This window comes from Microcebus murinus, chromosome 3 (assembly GCF_040939455.1).
Source record: "Microcebus murinus isolate Inina chromosome 3, M.murinus_Inina_mat1.0, whole genome shotgun sequence".
In the NCBI taxonomy this organism is placed as follows: domain Eukaryota; kingdom Metazoa; phylum Chordata; class Mammalia; order Primates; family Cheirogaleidae; genus Microcebus; species Microcebus murinus.
Window position 1 is genome coordinate 66,796,105 of NC_134106.1, and position 25,516 is coordinate 66,821,620.

Here is a 25,516-nt window from a genome sequence, read left to right on the forward strand (position 1 = left end):
AAGCAAACCTAATTGGTTAAAGAAAATGCACGGTCTGTATTATGGCATGTTGTAGCAATATCAGAATTTATGTAATAGCATATCTTTTCTCTATTTTTTCAAATTCATAATTGATACTTTAAGTTGAATGTCATAATATTTTCTTTGTTGTGAATTTCATTAGGAGATTTTTCCATTCCCATCAGTGACACCCTTTGGGATGCTAAATACTAACTTGATAATAGAGGGGAAAAAAATTTAGGCAATTAATGTTGGGAATCTAAAGAAAGCTCTTCTAAGTGTATATATATTTAATAAAACAGCTTGTTGGATTTTTTTTCCAAAGAGATCGTCTGATAACTAAGAAATGCTTGGTTGTTTGGCTCTAGGTTCTGACACCAATTCTCTGATATGAACGGGATATTCTGCAATTCAATTCTGATGCTAAATAGCTAGAATAAGCACACACTCTGCAAGTTAAGAAGAAAGTTTTTCACAAGACTCTTCCTACTTGAGATGCTAGATGCAAGTTTTAGGTGTTTGTCTCCCAGCCACTTGCACTGCTGCCCAGCTGGCTACAAATTCTAAAATGCCTTATATTGGCCTCAAATTGATGGACTATAGTCATGTTCTGACACTACCCAGAGTTAGCCTAAACCCCACAGGTAAAAGACAAAGTCCTTTACAAGACTGTCACCACTTTTAACACCAGCTGTAGGACTCAAGGCCCCTATGCTTCTGACCATCTGGCTAAAATTTTGAAGGGTCTGACAACTCCCTTGGTTCAAAAATTGACTAGAACAATCACTGAAAGTGCTATTTTTAAGATTTTAATTGTATTGTAAAGGATATACCTTGGGAACATCCAAATGCGGAAAATGCATATGACAAGGACAGGGAGGGCTGTGGATACAGAGCTTCTCTACCCTCTGCTTGTGGACTGTGGCCACATCACTCTTCTAGTACATCAATGTGTTTGCCAACCAGGAAGCTCCTCAGAGCCTTGATGTTCAGAGTTTTTATTGAGATATCATTACATAGGAATGGTCAATTAAATGAATAGCCACATGACTGAATTTGATCTCTGGTCCCCCTTCCCTCTCTGGATGTCAGGCTGGCCCAAAGTTCTAATCCTCAGATCACTTCATTGGCCTTTCTGCACACCAGCTCCCATCCTGAAGCTATCTAGAAGTCCCACCATGAGTCATCTCATGAGTATAAGAAAGACACTTCTATCACTTAGGAATTCCCAAGGTTTTTAAAGCTCTTTGCCAGGAATTAGGGTACATTTTTATCATACCACAGACTTAATTTGTAAAAATGTCTTGGATTTGACTTTTTGGATGGTTATCTTATCAGTTCAAATAATATTGTCTAGATGTCTTGCATGTGCTTATCACCAATCTTAGGAGGGGGTGGGCTCAGGAAAGTTAAGGCATGCCCCTTGCCAAATAGTGTCTATTTCAGGAGACATCATTAACATGGGAAACACCACGATACCAAGAACTATCCATGAGAGCTTTTGTGTATATATTCTCATTGTATCCTTATAATAGCTTCATAAAGTAGTGCAGAGAAGTGAGTAAAAACACACTATTAGATTTGAACACAAGTCTGTCCAGTTCCAAAATTAATTTTCCACTAGTCCACATTGTAATGTAAATGGGAATTGTGTTATATGGAGAGGTGCATGGAACTGACATTACTAGTACAAATTCAGAGAAATAGAGCTCAGTGGAGGAGCAGAGAGTCAGAGAAGGCTTTGTAGAAAAGGCTGGGCTTCAACCGGATCTTGAAACACATATAGAAACTGAATCCTAAGAGGAGAAAATAGAGTCCTTCTTGGTAAGAGAAGCAAAATGAGAAAATGTGAGATCTAAATAAATTATGGTGTTCATGGATGGTTTAAATGTCCTTGCTTGATATCTCTGGTTATGGGGAACTCTTTTTTCTTTTGAGTGCACCTATTTCAGTCTCCATCTCCCCTTTTGCCAGAACGTTCTTCCTTGTCATCAACAAAGGCAACCTTCTGGTAATTTCTCTTCAGAGCTCTGTTCTCCCTTTCAAAAGACAGTCACTGGAAGAGTGAAAGTTTATTGCCTCTGAGTGTCTACTTCCCACAGGTTAAACCAACCAATTGTTGTCCTGTCCTTCAGACCATGTGTTTCTGAGTTCTCCAGACACTGAAATTATCTTTCTGGATTGGATGGAGGTTATCAGAGTCTTTTGTGACATTAGAGAGGTTGAGGATTGACATCTTCCATTTACTAAATGTGTACATAATTAACCTCCTTGAACCTCCATTTCTTCCTCTATGAAGTAGGGATATTAATAACTCCTTTATAGCATATAGTAAAAATTCTATGAAATAAGGCAGGCAAAGCACTCAAGACAATGGCTAAATATGGTAAATATTTAATGTATATTATCTATTATTATAGTACTATGTTTATTAGCTTTAGCTGTTTAAAGAAAGCATATAAAATACCAAAAAATACCCCAAACTTAAATTTAATATCTTAAAATAAAATAACTGATTAGCTCATGATTCTGTGTGCTGGCAACTTGGGCTAGGCTCACTTGAGAGTTCTGATGATCTTGTGTGGGTTACCTCACATGCTCACTGTCTGCTGGTGGTCGAAGGGCTTGCTCATGTGTCTGGTGGGTGGATGGCTTCAGTCTGATTCCGGACAGGTGCTCTTGTCATCCATCTGATCAGCCTGGGCTGGTTCACAGAGTGGGGGCCCAGGGTTCCCAAGGACAGGCAAAGGGCATGTCCTACTGCTTCCCATGTCATGTGTGCTGCTGTCCTACTGGCCACAGAAAGTCCAGCAACACCTAAGGTCATGATGCAAGGAGAGGGCAGGAATGGTGGCTCATCTGGCAATTGGTCCCACACTGAAATTCTCTTCCTAAAAAGCATATTTTAAAGGTACCAGTGGAGGCTGGATTCAATTCAATCCTCTCTGTGGGAGATTGAATTTGGGTTTATCTCCTGGTACATTAATGACTCTGTGCCTTAGTGTGTGTGTGTATGTGATAGAGAGAGAGAGAGAGAGAGGGGTGTCAGGAGAGGAAGGAGATGGAAAATTGAGGGATGACTAGGATCAGCCTGAGAAAAGACCCCTGAGGCAGGTGGCCTTGGTGGCCTAATGTCCATCTGGGCAGAAGGACCAGAGGAGGACCCCCACTCCAGGCCCTAGTGTATAATAGAGAGAAAGGGCACTAGGCTTGTCCTGGAGAATTCCATTCCTTCCCTTTGTCTCTTCCTGCTGCAAATCCGTGCTGAGTGCTGTCTCCAGGACGGGTACTGGCTGCATGCAGCGTCCAGTGTTGGCACTGCTAGTTTTATCCCAGTGATCAGACAAACCATTTTGCTTTTTCATCTGTTTAATGAGGGCATTATATTTGGTGATTTCAAAGGTATCTTCCAACTGTGATACTGTGCAATTTTACAATACTATACTATTTCTTTTTTTCCCTTTTAAAATGTACCCATCTTTTGTCCTGGCTCTTCAGCTGTCAGCTTGTTGCTTTGATGGCATCCACCAATGGGTGGAGTGAAATACTGACAACAAAAAATTATATCAATAGAGTCCATTTCCACGGGCAGGGGGCTTTTTGTGGTCCTTTGCATTCTATCACACAGGGAGCCCTGAACTGTTCCTTGTCCAGGTGAGACACAATGGTCAATGTGTTGAGATTTCTATGTCATGGCCTGGACCCCTGGGAGATTTGCCTGATAAAAATAGGAGATTGTCCCACCCTAAGGTAGGGATCAAGCTTCTCTTTCTACTTATACCTCTTTTAAAATTGAGATATGTGTTATCTCTGGAACAGGAAAAATGGTATTAGCTATGAGATGTTGTGCATTTACCTTATGCAAGCCTCAGTTTTCTTATTAGTTCAACAATACCTACCTAACAGTGCTCTAATAAGGAGTAAATGACATAAGGTTCTAATGTGCCAAGGGCAGGGCCTCTCTCCTTGCATGACTTCAAAGAATATCTGCTTTCCTTTCCTCCCTTCAACCCTTTGCTGACCTTATCCAATAGGATCACTTGTGCTGGCTGCAACACTTTATGATGGTAAAGTACAAAACAAATAATGAATTATTATTACTGACACCAGCCCATGCTCCAGGATCTGGGAAATACCAGAAGGTTCTCATTGTGCAGAGGCATCTGGCTATGTTAGAGGCAGGATTAAGAGTGTACCCAGGTCTTCGCGTCCAGTTTAGAGCTTTGCCAACAGATATCTTCTACTCACTTGCCTATCTACTTTCCTGGAAAGGTCAACACATAAATGGGGTGATATGTATCAACTAAAGTTCTGGAGCCTCAGGTAGGTAATGCAACAAAAACCTAGCCACCTGCCCTTGATTTGAGCCCTTTAGAGAATGGTACATTTAGATCAAATCTTTCAGCCCAGCACCACTTAGCATATTGGTGGGGTACCTGGCCTTGGATTTTGTATTATATAATCTTACCTCCCATCTTTTATTTTTTACCTCTTGAAATAGAGAGCAAATTTTGTTTTGCAAAGGACTCTCAGATACAGTAGTTCCCCCTTATCTGTGTTTTTGCTTTCCAGGGTTTCAGTTAGTCAACAACAGTCTGAAAATGTTAAATGGAAAATTCCATAAAGGAGCAATTCATAAGTTTTAAATTGCACATTATTCTGAGGAGCATGATGAAATCTCATGCCACTCTGCTTAGTCCAAACTGTATATTGCTACCTGCCTGTTATTGTGTTGGAAGAAACAAAGCATATATATAGTTTCTGTGGTTTCAGGCAGCCACTGGGGGTCTTGGAATGTATGTACCCTCGCCAAGAAGGGGGGGACTACTGTATTTCTGAAAAGCATTCAGTGTACAAAAAGTGTTGTTTATTTGGTGAGTTGATTTTTTTCCCCCTTGATCGGTTTCTTTGGAAATGCTGCAGGGAAATACCATCAGTTCTGTCTGCCTTCTCAAGAGAGCCATAAAATGCTATTGCCTATTAGCTAAAATGCCACCTCTTGGCTCCATTGATCTGAAGGGATTTGAGATCCCCAGGGTGGCCAGAGATTAATTACACACAAATTATATTCAGAAATGTCTCTGGGTGCTTGCTCAGGATCTGTGCCATTAAGGTGGCACATTGTCAAGGCCCAGGCCGGGGTTTGAGCTCATCGGCAATTTAAAGACTATGTCTGTCCAGCCTGGGGTCTGCAGAGGTGATTCATTTCTGGAGGTGAAGTCCTTGGAGTTTCTAAAAAGTGCAGCATCTGAATCAATGGGAATCAAGCCTATGCCATTCTCCAAATCAGTCTTTGGGGATATGTAAAGGATGAGAGAGTGACAGGAACAAGTATCTTACTAATAGGTTTAATCTGAAATACACAAGTTAGGTTTAAGGGGAGAGCACTTGAGAGTAAGGGATTTAATCACTGAAATAGATCACTAAGTGGTTTAAGAAGTTGTTTTCTAAAAAGTGTCATTAGTGCACTCTGGGAGGCTGAGGCTGGCGGATTGCTCAAGGTCAGGAGTTCAAAACCAGCCTGAGCAAGAGTGAGACCCCGTCTCTACTATAAATAGAAAGAAATTAATTGGCCAACTAATATACATGGAAAAAATTAGCCGGGCATGGTGGCGCATGCCTGTAGTCCCAGCTACTCGGGAGGCTGAGGCAGTAGGATCGCTTGAGCCCAGGAGTTTGCTGTGAGCTAGGCTGACGCCATGGCACTCTAGCCTGGGCAACAAAGCAAGACTCTGTCTCAAAAAAAAAAAAAAAAAAAAAAGTGTCATTAGTGTCTGCAGGTATAAAGAATCAAAGGGCAGGTTCCCTTATGTCTTCCAAGCTTCACACAAAAACATCTCTTCTCACTCTGCATCTGTCTTTATTCCCTTTCTATTTAGAGCCCTTGGTTCTTACTCTTTTCCCTTAATTATCCTCAACTGGACTGGCTGAGAATTTCCATATATAATATTAAATTCATGCAACTTCAGGAAAGATATATCGAAGCAAATTCATACTATGAATCTTGCAGTTGCATAGCTGATTACAGTTAAAAAATAATTACTATTGATGAAATTACTTCATTAAATATTATACTAATAGAGAAATAGAAAAGTAACTATTAATAAAGGCTATGTATTTTTAAAAGGTATTTTCTAGTATATGTGGCTAGTGAAAGCCAAAGGTGGTAAACTCTCTCATCTTGTCAACAGTTGGATGGAATAAAAAAAAAAAAAAAAATACTAAGTGAAGAGATTGGAAAGGTTTGCTTTCAACTTTCATCCTGGAAAAATAGTACCTCTGGCATTGTAGTAAGAAAAGCGTGCAAGTGTGACATTCATAACCCATGCTGGCATTTATTTCTTGTGGGATAATCCAGTGGTTTTCGTCTTGCTGTCACTCCTCTTCTGGGAGTCTTCTGTCAGCTATAGGGAGGTTACAGGGGTATGTCAATGAGTTCTGCCACACTAGAGTCTTAAGAAAGGCAGCGTAGACAAATCACAAAACCTATGAACCACCTCTATGTGACTTATATTTTCATTTATTCCAAACCATTTCCCCATTTTATTTAAATGTTATTTATATGCTGATTTTCTTAGTTTAAAACTGACTTGTTTTTAAGCAAATCAAATCTAGAGAATGAGAAAAGCAAGCACATTGTTCCTCAGACATGATTTTTTTGATGATCCTTGGCAAAAATATTACAATCTAGGCCCCTATAATGAAATGCCTCATTACTTAGTTTTAGCGATGGAGTACAACTCATTTTTACTTTTTATTATGAAAATTTTCAAATTTAAACAGAAGCAGATAGAATAATACAATGAACCCTCCTACCAGCATTATCCAGCTGCAACAAAATTAACCATGTTTAATCTTACCCCATCTAAACCACCACTGCTTCCTCCCATTATTTTAAAGCAAATCCCATATATAATCTCATAGTAAATATTTCTGTGTTTATTCATAATGGAAAAGTACCTTTAAAAAGTATTCATGTGGCACAGTTTTTAAAATCAAAACAACACCTACTATTGACTGGTTATGATTTGTAATCTTAGGGAAAGTTAAGCAAGCCCCTCTGGGTGAATAGACCAGTGAACATTGTGAAACTGATTGAAAGAGCACTCCAGGTGGGCCAACTTCTCTCAGGAAGAAGTGTTGTTAGGTAAATCATGGTTATCAAAATGAAAGGATATTAGTCAAAGTCAGGCAAAATATGGGCTGGAGGATACTCAAGGCGATAAGCAAAGGAATGACAACAAATTGCAATTTTTCTTTAAAAGGAAAGCAATTTTATGAGGGTTAGATTGAACAAGGCAGAACTTTGGAGTTTGAGGATGATATTTGAAAAGTCATGCAAAATCAATAAAATTTGGAATATGGGTAATTCCAAAGGACAAATCACTAAGTTTCATCATCAAATAAATTGTAAGAGGGAAAGAAAATTAATGAGAGGTAATTGAACCTATGGATTAAAAGAGACTTAAAAGACTTATCAACCAATGAGAGTGTGAACTTTGCTGGGATTCTGATTCAAAGTAAGGATCAAAGAGAAGGGGGAAAGGAAAAAGAGAATATTAGGAGTACTAACACTGCCTGAATATTTGATAATATTAAGGAAATGTTGGTTGGAGGTGATGGATATACTAATCACACTGATTTGATCACAACACATTGTATACATGTGTCAAAATAGCACTCCATAACCCATACATGTGTACAATTATGTGCCAATTTACAATATAAATTTTTAAAAAAGAATCAAAGGGTAAGTCATAAGACACTCTTGGTGTGAGAGATTTACATGCAAAGAGAGTAACCTCTTCAGCACAACCCCAGAGATGGCACTTGAGTTGAGTTTTCGATACGTATGGTTTGATAGGTTAGGGAAGTACCCAATTCTATGACATTACTTCAATAGGAAGATGTCTCATGAGTTACAACAGATGATGACAGATTGTATATGCAGCCCCTTTACCCCATTGCAGCTAAGGGCAGCTGGGAAGAGCTTCCCTGTGCTCTCTCAGAGCTGGAGGGGCAGGGAGAAAGACAGTTCTCCTGCTACTGCATATGCTGAACATACAGTGAGAGGATAGAAGAGGGGAGAGGAAATGAAGGGTTTAAAAAGGAAGAGGTAAGAAAGAAAGGGAATGGGAAGGGAGGGAGAAGAGAGAGAGAAAGGAAAAGGGGCTGTTCACTCATAATTATTGAATGGTTAATTCCAGGCATCATGCCAGGTATTTAACTTGCATTATCTCAGTTTCCCTGACCAAGCCACAATTAGCATGAATAGAATCATCCCATTCATAGCAACAAAAGTGGCAGGGATTCTGCCTTCCTGCTTCAGCTTCAGTTATAGCAAGGGATGTTGTAAGTTTCATGGTACTACCCCTGTTCTTATTGGCTTACTTTAATGTCTTAATAAAGGATAATATTTGTAAGAAGACGAGGATGGTGAGTTAATTGAATGGAATACAGTGTACTTATTTGGAGCTTAAGGAAGCCTAATTCTGGATGGTGCAATACTACCATATCTCATTCTCCTCCAAAGGCAAAAGGAGTCCCAATTCCACAGGCCAAACCATCTCAAGGTGGGCAGTCAAAAAATAATGTTCATAACTGCAAAGGTATTGGCTATGGTTTTCAGCTCTGAGCCCTATCCAGGGTAGTTCTTCAAACCCCTCCTTCCATGGACTGAGGCTGAGTAGGACAGAAGTGGAGGCCTTTCCTCTCTTTACCCTGCTACACAATGGCCCTGACCAGTTCTTCTTCCATGTTCTTCATTTCCTGTTCAGTGCAGTTTTCTCTTCGTTACTGGGCCTTTCCACTGTTGTGAAGCCATCAACACCATCCCTCCCATCATCTCTGACCTTCAATCACATTCTTTTCATCATCTCTGAGCATCCCTTAGAATCCTCACAGAGGCAAGGCAGGATTCAGCCCTATCTCCTGGAAGATGTTGCTTTTCCCGGCTCCTTAAGATGTTGGCCTTACGCTTTTAGCTTTCTAAACTTCCCTGTCTCTATCCCACTTTATCTAAAACATTAATTAAAATCCTTGTGTTTGCAAGTAATGGAATCACTCACTTTCCAATGGCTTGAATAATAGTTGTTTATTGTTTCACACAGCACTAGGTCTAGAGGTGGATGCCCCAGGCTGGGGCACAGTAGAGGCATCAAGACCAATCTCTTTCCATTTTCAGCTCTGTAACTTCATTTAGTCCTTGTGTTTGTTCACTGTAGGAATCAGGATGGTTATCCATGGGCCAAAAGGGAAGGCATTTCCATCTACATATCACTTTTTTTTTCTGGGAATGAAATATTACCAAGAAGTTCCCTAGTAGAAGTTCCCTATCTCATTGGGCATCCATGATTTGGCTTCAAGCAAGCTGGTAAAACCAGTCTGTGACATTTTTAGCCTTTATTGTGGTGGCAGACTGCTGTCATGGATGAAGGAAGTGGGGAATGGCTATTGAGTATATTGCCAATAATATATACCACACTACTATATCTCTTATTACAATTTTATTTCTCAGTCTCAGTCTAGGGACACGGGGAACGGCATCAGTGTCATACTCAAAAGTGTCCACCTCTAATGACAGTCAAACAACAGCTCAAGATCAAGCCCAAGTATCTCGACATTCTTACCTCTTGAGTGTTTCTCTTGTCTCCCAGGGCATGGTGGAGATACTGATGGCCACCTTTACTTTTGGACTTTGATCAAGAGACAAACTCCAGGGACCCGTCATTAGTCCTAATGTTTCCTTTTATTTTGTCCCAGTGGACCCACTGGATACTTATATAAATAAATAAAATTTGAAGAAGCCAGGACTCCCAATAGGAATGCAAATTAAGGACCCATCACAATGTGCATCAGACACTTCAAGTATTCTGTAGAATTAAATGGTCTCCTGACTGAAGCCTTCAAACATAAATTTGTAAAGAATGCCGGTAACATTTCAGCCACCACTGTTTGAATGGTGTTAGATAGGCATGGCTTGTGTGATAATGCTCAGTGTCATGGCTATAAAATTTACTTTACAACAAAGGTAAAAATATTTTGTTTGCCTCTTTTTTCTTTTCAAAATTGCATCTAATCCGCTAGAAGTGCTCCCTCCCACATCCCAGGCAAATTGACTGTCAATCATAATAAAGATCCTCTTACTATGCCAACCCCCCTCTTGAGTGTGCAATGGTCCAGAACTCTCAGGAATGGTGCTCTGATCTTCAGGCCACGTGACCTCCACTCACCTACTCATAGAGTGTGTCTGTGTGGTCCTCAAAGGCAGGCAGACTGCTGCCTCTTGCCATGCTTGGTCACCGGAGCCTTTTCTGAGGCTGGACCCACTGGTGCCCATGACCCAGCCTCCTTTGGAGCCTCTCATAACCACTTTTCACAGAATCCTGACACCTCCCCACATCGCTGCCTGCTGTAACCACATTATCCTTCCAATCTCAGAAGATGTTCTTTAAACCTCTTTTTGCTCTGATGTCTGGCATCCCCCTTTAAGTACTCCCTTCTGTTCCTTTCCCTGTGAAATGACTTTCCCCTCAGGGCACCTTAGGAAACACTACTCTGGCCTCTAGTCTCCTTTTAACGATGAGTGAAGGGGGAAGATACAGGAGTGGTTAGTGTTTTCTTACCAACTTGTGTTGTTACAGGTAGGATACATTCCATATTGAAATGGAACAAAATTAGATCCTCCACTGTCTTGCTGATTAAGTACCTACGTATGAAAAATCAAATCAGCACATGCTGTTGAGAACCTCACCAGTGCACTTGGCCCATACTCCATTCACTTGCCTGCCTCCATGCTATTATACAATGTACATCATGCATTGTTCTATTGGGAGACTCTTCCTTCCATTCTCCCTGTCCTATCCCACCCACGCATTTAGACCTTGTGCATAATCCACCTTCTTCATCAAGCCCTCAGCAACCTCCCACCCATTCCCTGAATGGAGAAAACCCATTCCTTTTGTTGTATCATCTGAAGACTTTGCTACACCTGTGTTATAGTATGCATCCTATTTCGTCTGTGGTTGTCAGCATGTGTATGGACACTGTACCCATTTTATTGAGAGTAGGGCCATGTCTTGCTCTCTTTGTTTTACCTATGGTTCCTAGAAAATAACTGAATTGAATTGACACAATGAGTTGGCCCTGGCCATGAATAATATATAATTCAAAATATATATGCATGGTACATAAGTAAATTAAGAATATAGACAATGCCAACAAATGTCCTGGGGCAGCCAGACTGACAAACATGGGTGCTAAGGACAATGACTTTTCTAACACCTTCTGATGGTAAGAGGAAGGACCACGATGAGCTGGAGGTGTCAGGAATGGCTTAATACATATATTTAGAACTTGAACCTGAGTTTCTGTCATGAAAATTTGAATGAGTAGAAAGAAAGGGAGAATACAGAGAAAGCATGGGCAAAGTGAGAGTGACAGAAATGACTTCAGCATCTTTGGGTGAGTTTGGATACATCAGAAAAGACCCCTAACAACGCCTTATGTTTTCAGCAAACTTTACGGCTTATAAAGTGCTGTCACATAAATTATTTTATGTGACTCCATATAAGGAGATCCATAGACTGAATTTCATTCTATCGCAAATAGCCTTATAAAGGAGATTCCCTCTTTCCAGTCAAAATGTACTCTATTGGTAATAGATGTGTTTGGTATTAGAAATAATATGAGGACGATGATACTAATGATACTTATTGAACACTATGTGCCCAGCAGGTGCAAAATGTGTCACAGACATCAATATCAATCCTCCCAACACCTTCAAGGTAGAAATTTCAAACCATCTCTAGACTAATAGAGACTGATCCCTTGCCCCACATGACACAGCTTGTGTGTGGCTGAACTGGGACTCATATCCAGGTCTATTTTATCCCAAAGTCCATTAGTTTATTATTCCCTAGCACCCTAAAGGCTGAGGACAAACCAAACACAACAGAGAGAAGAACACAAATTTTATCTCATGATATGTGCTTAACTCCCACCTTTGACAAGGTATAAATGTAATCTGTGTTAACCAGCTCAAAGTTCAGCACAATATAAAGGTATTGCATTTGCTTAGTGCCTCATCCCATTTGAGAGCACAGATATGTGGGCTTAGGCAGTTATTTTCTTAGTTAATGACTTAATTACCTTCTCAAGATTCAATCTTGATACTCAAACCATCTTACCCTGCCAACCCCAGTCCTTTTGGAAACCCCACAAACTCCTTTTCAGGCCTTTGCCCCTAGTTGCTGCCCAGGGTCCTCTAGTGATAGTGTCCTGAGTGAAGGACATTTACCTGAAGGTAAGACAAACAGTTGAAACCCCATGGCGTCCTTAGCACAGGGATTGCAAACCTCTTAGCGATCACCAGAAATTTATGTTTGCTGTTGGAAAATTGCTTTGGGAAATGATGTGGATCAGAGAAGTAAATTTTCTGTCAAGATTAACTTTAGTAGTGAGCAAAGCAGAATTTGGGAGGAAAGAAAAAAAAAAAAAGATCCCTAGGTGTTTTTTATCTCATTTGTATTAACATTCTTTAATATTTACCACAGTCGTACTTTGTGAGCCAAACTGTCAGTGGAAGTATTGAACTACAGAGAAGATTCAGGAATTTCTCTGGAGAGGATACCTTCAGTCTCATTTTACAAACAGAAGCTGTTGATAACAGATGTGCTTCAAAGAGCTGGCAGTTGCTAAAAGAATTAAGGTGAAAAATAAAATCCCTAAAACCCCACCACACAGATACCGAGAATGCGCTGCCTCTGGACTGGCCCAGATTCTTCAGCCTGCTTCCAGAAATTGCTGTTATGCAGTCTGCACAGACGGTGGAGTGCTTGGACTAGGAAGGGAGGGGAGGAAGCTTGGCAGGGCACCAGCTTGGAGCTCGATGATTCTTCTTCTTCTTTTTTATTTCCCAAAGAGCTGGGCCTGGTAGAAAATAAAACAAAAACAGATCCTTTCCCTCTCTCACATCTGCTTTCATCCCAGCTCTTTGGGGTTGGTGGCCCTGGATAAACCGCTGGCTGCTTGCTGCTGAGTGTGTTGCTGGGTTTTGCTGCAGTTCAGGGCTGCTTTGCTGGGAGGTCCGAGAACGCTGTTTCTCGTGGGCCGACAGATGCGGGACCACGGTGGCAGGCTCTGCATGAGGGCTCAGAAAAGCCACACGTGTGCTTTTGATGGCAGTGATGCGATGCGATCAGTAGCTGTCATTAAACAGAGGTGGACTTCCGCTCCCACATCTTCCAGAAGTCTCTATTTAAGCTCTCAGAAGGTCTAGCAGGTGTATGCTGCGGAGGAGAGGTATGCTCAAAGAAAGAGAGGATGGGGGATTGAATCTGTTGACAGAACTGGGAAGAAACATTATATTAAAAAATAAATAAATAAGGCAGTCACCTGAGGCAAGTCTCAGAGCATCTGTTCTGGCGGGTCCTGTATAAGGTGAGCTTTGTAACTTCCTTCCTAAGTATTCCAGCTGACTTCAACTAACACAGAAGGTGCCCTGTCTCCTTCCTCTCATTTACTGTAGTCATTCTACACTACTCTTACTCTACTAGTCTCTACCCCAGCTCTCACCTCTGTAGAGATAATTTTTATATCACCAATTTAGTGTTCTCTTTAAATAAACCTCTTAAAGCCTCTTCGCTTCTGCTTCTAGAAACCAGTTGCTCCTAATGCCATCCACTTTTCCCCTCCAAGGCTATCATAAACATCGTGTGTGACTCCACAGTGGTGATGAGGCAGGGGTAGGACTAATGTTGACCGAGAATGTACTATTGGCCAGAATTCCAGCAGACTCAATGTGCATGCCCTCTGGTAATCTTCCTAGGAACCGGCAAGGCTGCTGTTGGTATATCCATTTTAGAGGTGTGGGCACTGACATGTATAGAGCCAAAGTGGTGACCTGCCTAAGGCCATTTGGTCCACTTGGGTCAGAATCTGTGTGGGAAAAAAAGTCAGGAGAAATTCAGACCTTCCTGTCAAGAAGCAAATAGTCTAGTTGCCTGTGTGCTGTGTGCAGGCTGGATGAAGGAGTCCTGAGGAAACTTAGGTCCCTGTGGAGGAGAGTTTGAAGCAGGTGGCCCTTGGAAGTCACCCTGTGTGAAGGGCTGAACACGCAGCTCACGCCACCACCCCTCCCCCTCCCCCTGCCCTAAATCTCCACACAGGACCTCACAGTGTTTAAAGTTCTGTCACTCACGTTATCTCGTTTGATCCTTACCAGATCCTTGTGAAGCAGGCTGAGCAGGGATTATTTTCTGAATTTTATAGACAAGGGAATTGAGGTCCAGAAAGGTGGTGATTTATCTAAGCCAGTAAATGGCAGAAGCAGGACCAGGTCTCTGTCTGTTAATTCCACACCCAATAGTTTTTTTTTTTTTAATGCATCATGAAGACTCCAAAAATAGGGATGTGTTGAGTGCAGGAGGGGCTGATAAGACCAAGCCCTCCAAATGAAACTGTGGCTGTTCAACTAATCTCTGAGGCCCAGTTTTCAATATCAAAATAACCAGACTGCCTTTGACCTTCTCAAAGCTTCGGTTGATGAGATACCATGATGTTTTTACATTTTGCTGTTATTTCTTCCCCAAAGTATCCATTGTTTAGCTCACTGTTTCCCAGCCTTTTTTCCATTATCCTATCGCCTAAAAAAACTGTCACTGCCTCACCTTAAAATTTTAATACCACCTATCATGTGTATGTTTATGTACCATATGTGTATCTGTGCTCTATACATAAAATGAGTAAGATTTTTTTTTCGCTCACGTGAGAAACAATTTTTGCCTCCTCAGTGCAATATTGCCCTTCTTGAAAATGCATGGTTTAGCTCATAACTCTGAATTTTGTAAAAAGAAGAAAAGAAGGAAGGAAGAAAGGATATAGGAAAGGAGGGGAAGAGAAAACAAACAACAAAACAAGCCAGCAAAGACACAAATAAAACACTGAAGTGAAGTGTTTCTCAACATCTGTAGCATTTCCCAACATCTGTAGCATTCTCTGGTAGATTCATGTTTTGAAATTCTACCTTGGCCAAAGTAGTCCAATTTATTTCTGTCCAAAGTTGGGGCAAAGCATGCTTTAAGCTTTAATCATTCTGTGAGTAAATCGCAAAGAACAGGGTGTGTCTAGGAAGGGATTCAACTTTCAGTGTCCAATTCCCTGGTTGCAAAAGACAACGTTCCTTCTGACCAAACTTAGTTTCTATTTGTGGAGTTGAGTAGGTCTCTAAGGACCTGGGAGCTTTCTTCTGGTGGAAATGTGATGAATTCACCACTTTACATGTAGATAAGTGATAGTAAAGGAGGATATGTTGGAAATTACTTTTACTTTCTTCCCCTTGTTTAACTCTTTCTACCAAATGGGAGAACTAGAAGGAAAGCCAGAATTCACCACTACAGACATAAGAAAGAAAGACCTGATAGTTGGAATTGATGTGCTCAATGGCCAGGAGCAAATTAATGTCAAAGCTGAAACACAGATTCTGCCTCTTGATACGAGACTTCCTCCCCCAGAAGAGAGGGCCAATCTCAGATGTGTACTTCATCCTTTGTAACATTTCCTTGAGCAACATCAAACTGTGGCTGTGAGTACACAAAGCAAACGCTTCTTTAAATAAACACCAGCAAATCTGTTACAGCTGAAGATGAATGTTTAGTGTCCCAGGGGCCAGTATGATTTAATATTGCCGATATTAAATAAGAGTTTGGGAGTCGAATAACAATTGCAAGCTGGGTAGCCGCTTTCCACCTTCAGGAATTGACTACAGATAGCAAACAGCTCAGATGGGGAAAGGAGTTTTGCTGTATCACCAAAGACTCATGTAGATAATGACCACAGCGACCATGGTAGTAAAGCCAAGCCAATGGAGAACCAGAACAAAGTCTGTGAGTGGTGCATGGGCTAAGGCCTGGCCAGCTGGAAGGCTAAGAGGGAAACCACGTGTGCCTTTAGTACCTCCAGGCTCCACTTTCTGCTCCTTAGCCCTCTCCTTTCAGGCCCAGTGCTTTCAGGAACTCAGGTTTTTGGGTATTGTCCTATCACTGAAGAAAATTGGGGGAGTGTGGCTTTGGAGAATAACAGTCCTGGTTACCTCCTGACTCAGCGCCCCCCGGGTAGTGTGACCTTATTTTATTTATCTTTTATTGAAAAAAGACACTTATCCAGTCCCTGCCTTATGCCAGAGACTGTTCTAGGCACTTTATAAGGAGTAACTCATTTCATTCTCAATAATAACAGACTTAATTCTCAATCTCTTAACAATCTTATCTCCATTTTATAGATGAAGGAACTGAGCAACAGAAAGGTCAAGTAACTAGCCAATGTCACTCAGCCAGAATTTGAACCCAAGCACTCTGTCTCCCTTGACACATTCTATCATGGAAAGTGAACTTGGGCGAGCCATTGAACCTCCCTAAGCCTCAGTTTACCTATTTGTAAAATGAAGATGCTTATACTGCTGAGAGCAAGGACAGACAAAGATTCATTGCAGGGTTTAAACAAGAAAATGTTAAGGATCTAGTAGGTTGCCAGGCACCTAGTAAGGAAAATATATGATGAGCATTCCCAGGGGTAGGTTATCATTTATAAATGGATCAGGAGGAAGGAGGCCTGCTCTCATGGTGAGTCTGGCAGACCTGTGCCAGCACAGTCCTTAGTGCCTCACCTCCACAGGTGTCATCATTTGCAAGTTAAATGATTCTATTGTTCACGTAACAAATGTTTACTTAATCCCTGAACAAGAAATGTTGTGCTTCTTTGATTGAATGAGTCGAGCAATATAATTAGAAGTAAAATAATCTGAGTGAGATGTTATCTTTAGTTGCATTTCCATTATAATGTAGTTTCTCCTCCTCTTTCCTACAGTATGTTTGTTCTTTTCTTTTTGTGCCTTCGTGATTTTTAAAATAATGTGCAAAAAAGGATCAATATGAGACTCAGATCAAAATGGCCTGGCCGGCAAGCACAGGTGTGAAGCAGAGTCCCAAGAGGGTCCACTGTTTTTAGAATAAAAATTTAAAAAAATAATAATAAAAGCACAGACTCAGTTGCAGGGAAATATAGATTTCACCACAAATGCTACCCTGATGGAGCAGAGACAGTGAGGCAAAAATCACAGAGTGCATGATCGTTCTGCAGCTGGGGGACAAATGACAGAATTGCCTTGGCCAGCTGAAGACAGATTGTTGCATTGTTCCATTAATTGTGTGTAACTTGGCTTTTCCAGACCTTTCTATGGCAGACTAATCCAGCTCTCATGTGTTGTTGAGCCTTCTCCCTTTTATCCAAGGCTGCCTACAATCTCTCTGAGATAGAGGTTTCTGCCACATTTAGTTTGCAATATTGAGAATTCCTAATTGAAGACAAACACACTGATGACAAACACCTAAAATTACATGATTTTTAAAGTGGACATTGTTTCAAGGAGGCAAAATATGCTGTAAGAGCAGATCTTTATCCTGGCTTTATTCTAAGCCCCACACACTGCTGGCAAACCTACTCTTGAACATGTGCGTTCCCCTGTGTTGTTTCATTTAGGGGAACAAGGCAGCATCTTCTGTCCAAATGTACGTCCCCCAGCTGTTTCACTGCCTGAAATTCTACAATTTGAGTGATTTCTCTAGGTTATTTCCCCTAAAGATCCTTGTTTAAGCTGCAAAAATCCCTCGGTAGAATTATCACCACCCCATACATCACTGTCCTACTAGGATTTAGTTTTCACGTTCTTGGAATAGCTGGTGGCAAACTTGCTGATATGTTGTGTTGAGTGGAAAGGGAATGTTCTGGTGCTGAGGGGTATTGGGAAAGAGTTAACATTGAGTGGATTTCTCCTGGGCATCATGGGGGCTCCTGTGGCAAAGCAAAGAGTATAAGGTGTGGGTGGGTGTGGGAGCATGGAAGGTAGTGATGGGACCGTGATGCCAGACTCTGCACCTACAGGACTCCAGTTGGAGAAGAAGGTGTGGGAGTATGTGTGCGCAATGTGTTTTCCAGGACTCCTCCTAGAAGAATTATTGATTTGTGTATTTGCAGCAGGACCAGCCCTGCCTCATACTGACACAGCCAATGAGAGAAAGAAATGGAGGTGGGAGAGGGGGAGGGGCATGGCATTTAGAAAAGGCAGCTTAGGGACCAGGATTGACAGTAGCAATGACCTTGGTCAAGCTACTTAACCTCTTCAGATCTGAGTCTTCTTATCTTAAAAGTGGGATAAGTTTATGTCTGCCATGTGTGACTGTTGGGAGAATAAAAACAAAACAATAATCCTAAACAGCACTTTATAGAAGGCTCAGAACAAATGCTAAGCACACTGCCCTATGCTTGCATATCATTTTCTTATCAGTACAATAGGTGTAGTCAGTGAGGGTGGGGTTAGAGCTTCTTAAGCAAGCAGACCCCACCCATCCCAGCCACCAGTTCACCAAGTATTTTTAAAGAGCTGCAGTCAAGACTCCTGGATCTTGCAGGTTGCTGAATTGCACACACTTTGGTTTTTATGCCCTTCTAGCTCAATGCTTCTGGGGCCTTGGCTGAACTGTGGAATCACCTGGGAAACTTTAAAAAAACAAACAAACAAACAAACAAACGAAAACTCCTTTCCAAGAGCACACTCCACACCAATTAAATCAAAATCTCTTGGGGTCAGGCCCAATATCAGTATTTATTAAAGCTTCCATTCCTCTTCAAGGCCCTTTAAAAAAAAAAAAAGAAAAAATATAAAAGAAAAAAAAGAAAAAGAATGAAATCAGAAAGCTCCCAAGTAGTTCCATTGCACACCCAGGTTTGACAAGCACTCTTGTCATTGAGCAATAGAGAAAGAGGATGCAGCTACAGAATGAATTATTTTTTCTCATAATGCAAGGGGAAAAATGATTTTCCAACATAACATGGAGAAGAAGCAAACAGCCAACCTGGTAGATCAGAATAAAGAAAGCAATGATTGAAAAGGATTGAGGAGTCAGTGTATCATAGCTACTTATGATTACTTGAGCAATGTAAAACACAAATCTTGAAACTCTCTCCTCTTGCTCTCTTTTTCTTTTTTTGTCTCTCTCTTCTCTTCTCAGCTCCCTTTCCATCCTGCCTTTTCTTCCTCTTCTCATTTTACTAAAGGGCTCTCAATTGCTAATATTAATTGTGGCCACTTATAATTTAGTAAGTTATTTGAGGAGTCCTGAATAAATATTTTCCTGTCCTTCTTTCCTGCTCCCTCCTAGTAACCTCCCTCAGCTTTTTTTTCTTGGGCCCACTCCATAGCACATAGCACATCTCCATGTCTTGTCTCCGGTCTCACGTGTGGGTGAGTGTATGTGTCCTCTCTAGGATTCCCTTTCATGGCTTCCTGCAAATTCTAAAAACCCTATTTTCCTACCCACACATGCCTGAGCTCTCTCATCTGTTTTCCAGCATCTCCACCTACCTCTCTGAAGCCCCTGATTTTTTTTTTATCTACCTTTGCTCATTCATATGCAGGCGAGCCTGATGAATCAGAATGTCTGGGGAACGAGAATTCAGGGGAATTTTAATTTTCTGGTTAAGCAACACTAATTTGAAAACCACTATTGTTTCGTGTTTTAATGTTGGGGAAAATGGTAAAATAGAAGCCCAGAACTGGAAGGGTTCTTAGGGAATACCTGGGCGAATCCTTCTAAAAGCCAAGAGACAGATGGAGAACAGTTGTAGTAGGATGATTAACAGATGTTCCCAGGCATGTGAGTAATGGGACTAGGTCTGCAGACCATGACTCCTGACCTGTAGACCCTGTTTCTTCCAGAGCGCTCACTTGACCTGCCTGCAGAGGTGTTCTGATTAACCAGGACCAGCAAATGTGAACTGCATTCTTTTAAGTGAACTCTCTAGTCCCTTATAGTGTCATCTGCCTGTGAACTTTACTCATCTTTGTTGCTAGCCTAGCCCCAAATAGATCTCAATTTACAATTCCTACATCTCTAAACCATCCTATTTCTAAGGTCTGAGATCACTTCCCTAATTAATATGTCTACCCTCATCACTAGACTAAGCACATTGATTTTTAACATAGAAGTTCATTTCTACCTTAGGGACAGTCCAGTCTTGGTTGGGGAAGGAAAGTACACAGGCCGGTGGACTGGATTTGTTCAGACTCCAGAATACCTCCGAGAAGGAATATCAAGTTTCTTATTTTCCTTCTTGTTAATTAAATCTCCACTGTTAACTTGACTTTTTTTTTTTTTCCTGTGTTCTAAAGGAGGTATTGCTAAAGAAAAAGTGGGTCAATTGAGGGTTCTGACTAGTTTTGTCCTAGTTAATTTAAGTTTTGCCATATGTTCTTTGAGAAGCATGTGTTAACTCCAGGTCCTTTTGCCGATTAGCAACCAACCTGAGGGTTTTTAATTTAGACTTCAGTTTCTTGGCAAGAGAGAGGAAGATTAAAAGGGAATCAGTCTAGGTGAACCAAAAGTTAACTCAGAAAGAACACTCCATGCAAACAGCATGTTGGTTTAGATGGTATCATTACTTTACACCATAGAACAGGGTTTTTCAAACACAGCACATTTGGCATTTGGGGTCAAACCATTCTTTGATGTGTGTGGGGGGCTGTTCTGTAAATTGTAGGATATTTAGCTGTATCCATGACTTCTACCCACTAGATGCCGGTAACACACCCCCCTCATGCAAAATGTCTCCAGAAATCACCAAATAAATGTCCACTGGATGGCAAATTTGTCCTTAGTTGAGAACCACTGCCATAGATACATAGTCCATATCATCACCACGAAAGAAATGGATATAAATCCCTGACAGATATGGATGCCCATACTTTACTCTGAGTCTAATATTGTTTGTTAAAAGGTTAGACTGAATGATTACTGGCTATTTCTTCTTCTGGAAGCCTTTGAGAGGTCTCCTTTGTAGACAGAGTCCTGCATCACCCAATTACCATCAACTAGAGCAAAATCATGGCCAAAATTCCTGGATTCCAGTATTGCACAGGTGGCATTCCAGAAGGATGTGTTAAGCATATACCCTGGGCCCAGTTTAATCCTCGGTTCTTCACTCGGTGTAGGAGTGGCAGTGCAACCATTCAAGGAAAAAAGAAACAGGGTATAGTGAAAAGTCCACCAAATTGAATACCAGTGCTCCCAATCACTAGCTGGGTAACTTTGCACAGGGTACTTAACCTCGCTAAGCCTCAGTTTGCTCATATAAAGTTAAGGTTGCTAGTACCTCCCTCACATATTGTGATCTAGGTAACAGCACTCATTGAGGAACCTCTTGGTAAATTTTATTTCTCCATCTCATTTAAGCTCTGTTTAAACCTTAAGTATGCAATAGCCAGGCCCTTTAAGCAAACAATCAATAGCTTTCAGAAATTGTGTCCAATTGAGGAAGGCCAGGAGATGGTACCCAGTCAGCAGTGAGAATGTTGCCTTTTGAATCCCAGAAAGAAAAAAACATCATAGTACAACATTCCTTAATGGAGAAATATGTTTCTTAACCCTGAGGTGGAAAATATTCTCAAAAGAATGCATTGCCCTTTGCTGGCTCTGACCACTAGACAGCAGGTGTACACTCTGCCATGGCATAAGGAGCCCAGAATATCCCCAGCCTGCAAAGCATCCACTGACTCATTAGCTAATACCTGAAAATACCATCAGCCACATAAGTCCTTTTTGGTGATTGATTTTATCAGATCCTTCCCTGAGTAAGTTTGATCATGGAAGAAGAAAGTAGTAGGGAAATTAGTACGGGGAGGCAGTTATGTAATGTGGTCGTGTTTCTGTGTGTGTGTGTGTGTATTTATATATAGTTATACATGTGTGTGCATAGATGTGTGGCTTTATATACACATGTATGTGTATGCATGTTTGCATATGTGTGGTTATAAATGTGGAGATAGATAAATAAGTATATAGATAAGTGTGTGTGTCTGTCCTTAAACCTGTCTCAAAATAGTAATATGTTTTAGGAGCCAGTTTTATAGTTATATTCTGGCTAATTTCTTATTATTTTACATTCCATCAATGCAAACCCAAATCAATCAACATAACCACCTACCTGCAGGAGACAATTGATGCTTATTTTGACTACCCATTCTCCAAAACATATAATTTCTGGGCCTTTGATAATTTTCTCAGTGAAAGGGTTATCTGCTGACTTTAATTTTACCATAATATGTGATGCACCAGTGCCTGCTTCTACTCAGCCATGGTAGATAGCTAGATAAAATAGCCATCAAACTTGCTGACAAGTGGATTAATATAAGCCAGAAACACAGGTGGCCCCTAATCCTGCCAGTGATCTGTGTGAAGTTGCTTAGGAAACTTGGGAGGAATAACAAGTGGTGTTTGCCCCTCTAATTACTTACACATACTCATAAATGTGTTGTTGATGCTAAATCATACCAAATGCCTGCCTTCCTGAAGATGGGGAGAAAAGGTAAGGCATTCTTAGAGAAGCTTGAGAGAATGTAAGAAATGGTTTTCAAAAACCCATTTCCTTTTACTGGAATAACCTTTCCTTTATGATGGCAACTCTGCAGTCTTGGGAGGATGGGCTACGCTGTGGGGCAGGTGGTCTCAACTCTCAACAGCTAAAGTCTGAGCATCAGGGGCTGCCTTTTCTCTGAGTGCAACCAAAGGATGGGTTTCATTTAACTTGCTCCCTCTGGCCTAATCTAAAAATCTACCAGGGCTAAGACTGGTGTGAGACTGTCATTTGTCATGTGAAAAAGACTTTTTTTCCCTATATAAATATTCCAAAAACCTCAATACGATAGCTGAACTCTAATCAGCTAGGAAGGTACTGCAAATGGAGGGTCAATCCATCACAGTGCCCAGGATGAGACCTGAATTGTGGCCTTAAATTCCTTTCAGATAGCACAGGATAATGAGATTAGCACCCTCTGTGGGAAGAACAACAACACAAAAGAGGTGCTACACCTTTAAAAATTAAATTCCCTTTTAAATGCTCTATAGTTTGCTTAGAGGGGTCAGAGCAAGTTTCTTGAAGCTTAAAGATTAATTAATTTGAGAAAGAAAAGATCTCAAGTGTCACAAAACCTTAGTTAAAACTACCACTTTCCCTTATTGCTGCCTTCTTCCTTTGCCGTTCTCCAGAGCAAGAGGCACATGGGCATGAAATGCTGTGAGCTAAATTCCCATTTGTGTAGAAAACGTATCTGCTTGCCTACAAACACACAACTCGGAAACATGCAGACACACACATGAAGTAAGAATGCAGCTTTTCTATGGTCATATCACTTGCTCTTAAGGTCCCAGATTGCAGATTTCACTTTTTAATGATCCCTCATGAGATAGACATGGACTTAAGATCTTCTACATACGTGATGGGCAGTGGGGCCGGGGCAGCATAAAACACAGCACCATTATTCTCCTTTTCTCATGGCCACACCGAAACAAGAAGAGTGAAAGAAAAAAGTCTTGGAGATAGGAGATAAACTACAGTTTCCAATATTCACATTTCTAGGGGGTTAAGAGGAACCTGTGGTTCTGATGTCTGCCAGAAAGAGTCTGCTTCTGGAAGCTTTCCCCACAAGCACACCCACACAGCCCTTTAATGCACCCAGCCAGAGCAGCTTTGGCACTGGATTCCTGTAGCCTCCTTATGAGGATGTTAGGTTAAGGAAATCTGAGAAGCCTTCCTTCAACTGCCACAATTTGGGAATTTTTTTTTCCAAAAAAGGTATGCTGTCTTTTAGAGGAGGTCTCTTTAATAGGGTTTAATTATAGATATGAGGCACTATATCCCTGGGAGAACCTTGTTCCTGCTACCCTGCCCTAGGAGAGGTTTGTTATTTAGAATGAAAACCCCAGGGAGCCTGCTTAGACTAAATCCAAAACCCCCTCCTCAAAGTTATCAAACAAAGCAACTCTCTTCTAGTACATTAACAGTCTGAATGGGTGTTATATGCATGGTGTGTGCATCACAATGTCATGTTTTAATTATAAACAAAGCAAGATGAAGTTTCCTGGTCAGGAAGAATGAGATGTGCATGTAAGAAGCTGTCTCCCAAGGCTTAAATCTTAAAGACATTTGCAAAATATTTCTCTTGAAAGAAACTCTTAGGAGCAATATTTTTAGACATGTAGGTTTCTCCATAGGTAGAAGAGAAACCTACCACCAACCCTTAGTTTAAGGAACCCTTCTGGTGATGCTACTCTGCATTTCAAAAAGCTGCTTTTGCCTCTTAATGTTGGTAGCTGGAGACATTTGCATTTGGGGGGATGGTGGTGTGTGTTTTTCCCCATCCCTCTGCTGCTATTTGGGCTTCTCTTTTTAAAAAGGGGGAAAAAAAGGAAAAAGAAAGATGACAGTCTTTAGTATCATTTAGAGGAGTGAAAGATTTCGGGACATGGACAACATTGGTTCAGTTTTCACCATCTGCCATCCATGACAGTTTATTTCAATCATACATTTGCTTAAATTGTCATCTGGTGAAGGACCCCTCCATCCAATGCATACACGCCTCCCCTTTCCCTTCCCTACACCCGCCAACTGCTACTCTCACCACCTCTTCACTCTTCAGTTCAATAAAAAACTGAAATCTCAATGATGGACCTGGAAACCTGTGAAGGGTGGGAAGGGGCAGTCATCAATCCCGACAGAGAAAGAAGTGAAAACTCACACACACACACACACACACACACACACACACACACACAGGGAAAGCAAGCATTACACAAAAGGGCAATCCAAGAGGAGGCAGCTTTTCTGTCCTGGGTTAACAAATTATCCCCATCTCATTAATGTGCAAACACAGGATCAAATAATGATATTCTCCCACCCACCCACCCCCGCACCCCAGCACTGCTGTATCACGTCTGCCCCTAAAGTCTCTTGCTACAAGTCATTACCCTGTAGGCATTCTCTTAATGTAGGATTTTCTCATCTTTCCCCATAGAAACTAGGAATGTGCTATCGCTGCTTGGGAGCCTAAGCTTGCTGCAGTCTTAGCAATGTGCTCCAGAAGCACAGCTCTCAGCTCGGAACGTTGGGGTTCTGTCTTCTTCCCCTCATCCAGACCACAGAGAGCAGGAGCTGAGGGGCTCTCTTTAGCCACAGAAGGGTATGAGAAAGGGCACCAATGCTACTAAGTCTGGTCAATCAAAGACATAGAATTATGAACAAGTGCCATTAGGGGGTGAGATTTTGAGTTAATTTGAAAGACAGTTATATTAAGTGCAAAAATGTTTCTTGTTCTTAGGACAAACTGCGGGGCACTGCCTTTTCAAAGCCATTTGCAGTGGTCTCTGCCTTAAAGGCTGAGCAGCGATGCCCAATCCCCAGTCGTCTCACCTGCCTTAAGGTGGTTAGGTTGCACTGCCCCCACCTCAGTAATACACAGGATCTTGCTGGGTGTTTTTTTTTTCAATTCTCACTCATGTGGGCAAAATTAATCTGAAATATTAAACTGATAAGCTTTGTTTGCCCTTCTTAATATTTCAAATTGTACTTCACTACTTTGCTCCTGGATTTCTAGATTTTCCCTCTGGCTACTGGAGAACCTCCCCCCTTA

General features: G+C 41.2%; 1 protein-coding gene across 1 annotated transcript in view; it reads left to right on the forward strand.

Moving 5' to 3' along the window:
- Positions 1-25,516, forward strand: part of CTNNA2 (catenin alpha 2) — a 1,049,805-nt gene that overhangs the window by 678,778 nt on the left and 345,511 nt on the right. The window lies entirely within an intron of this gene.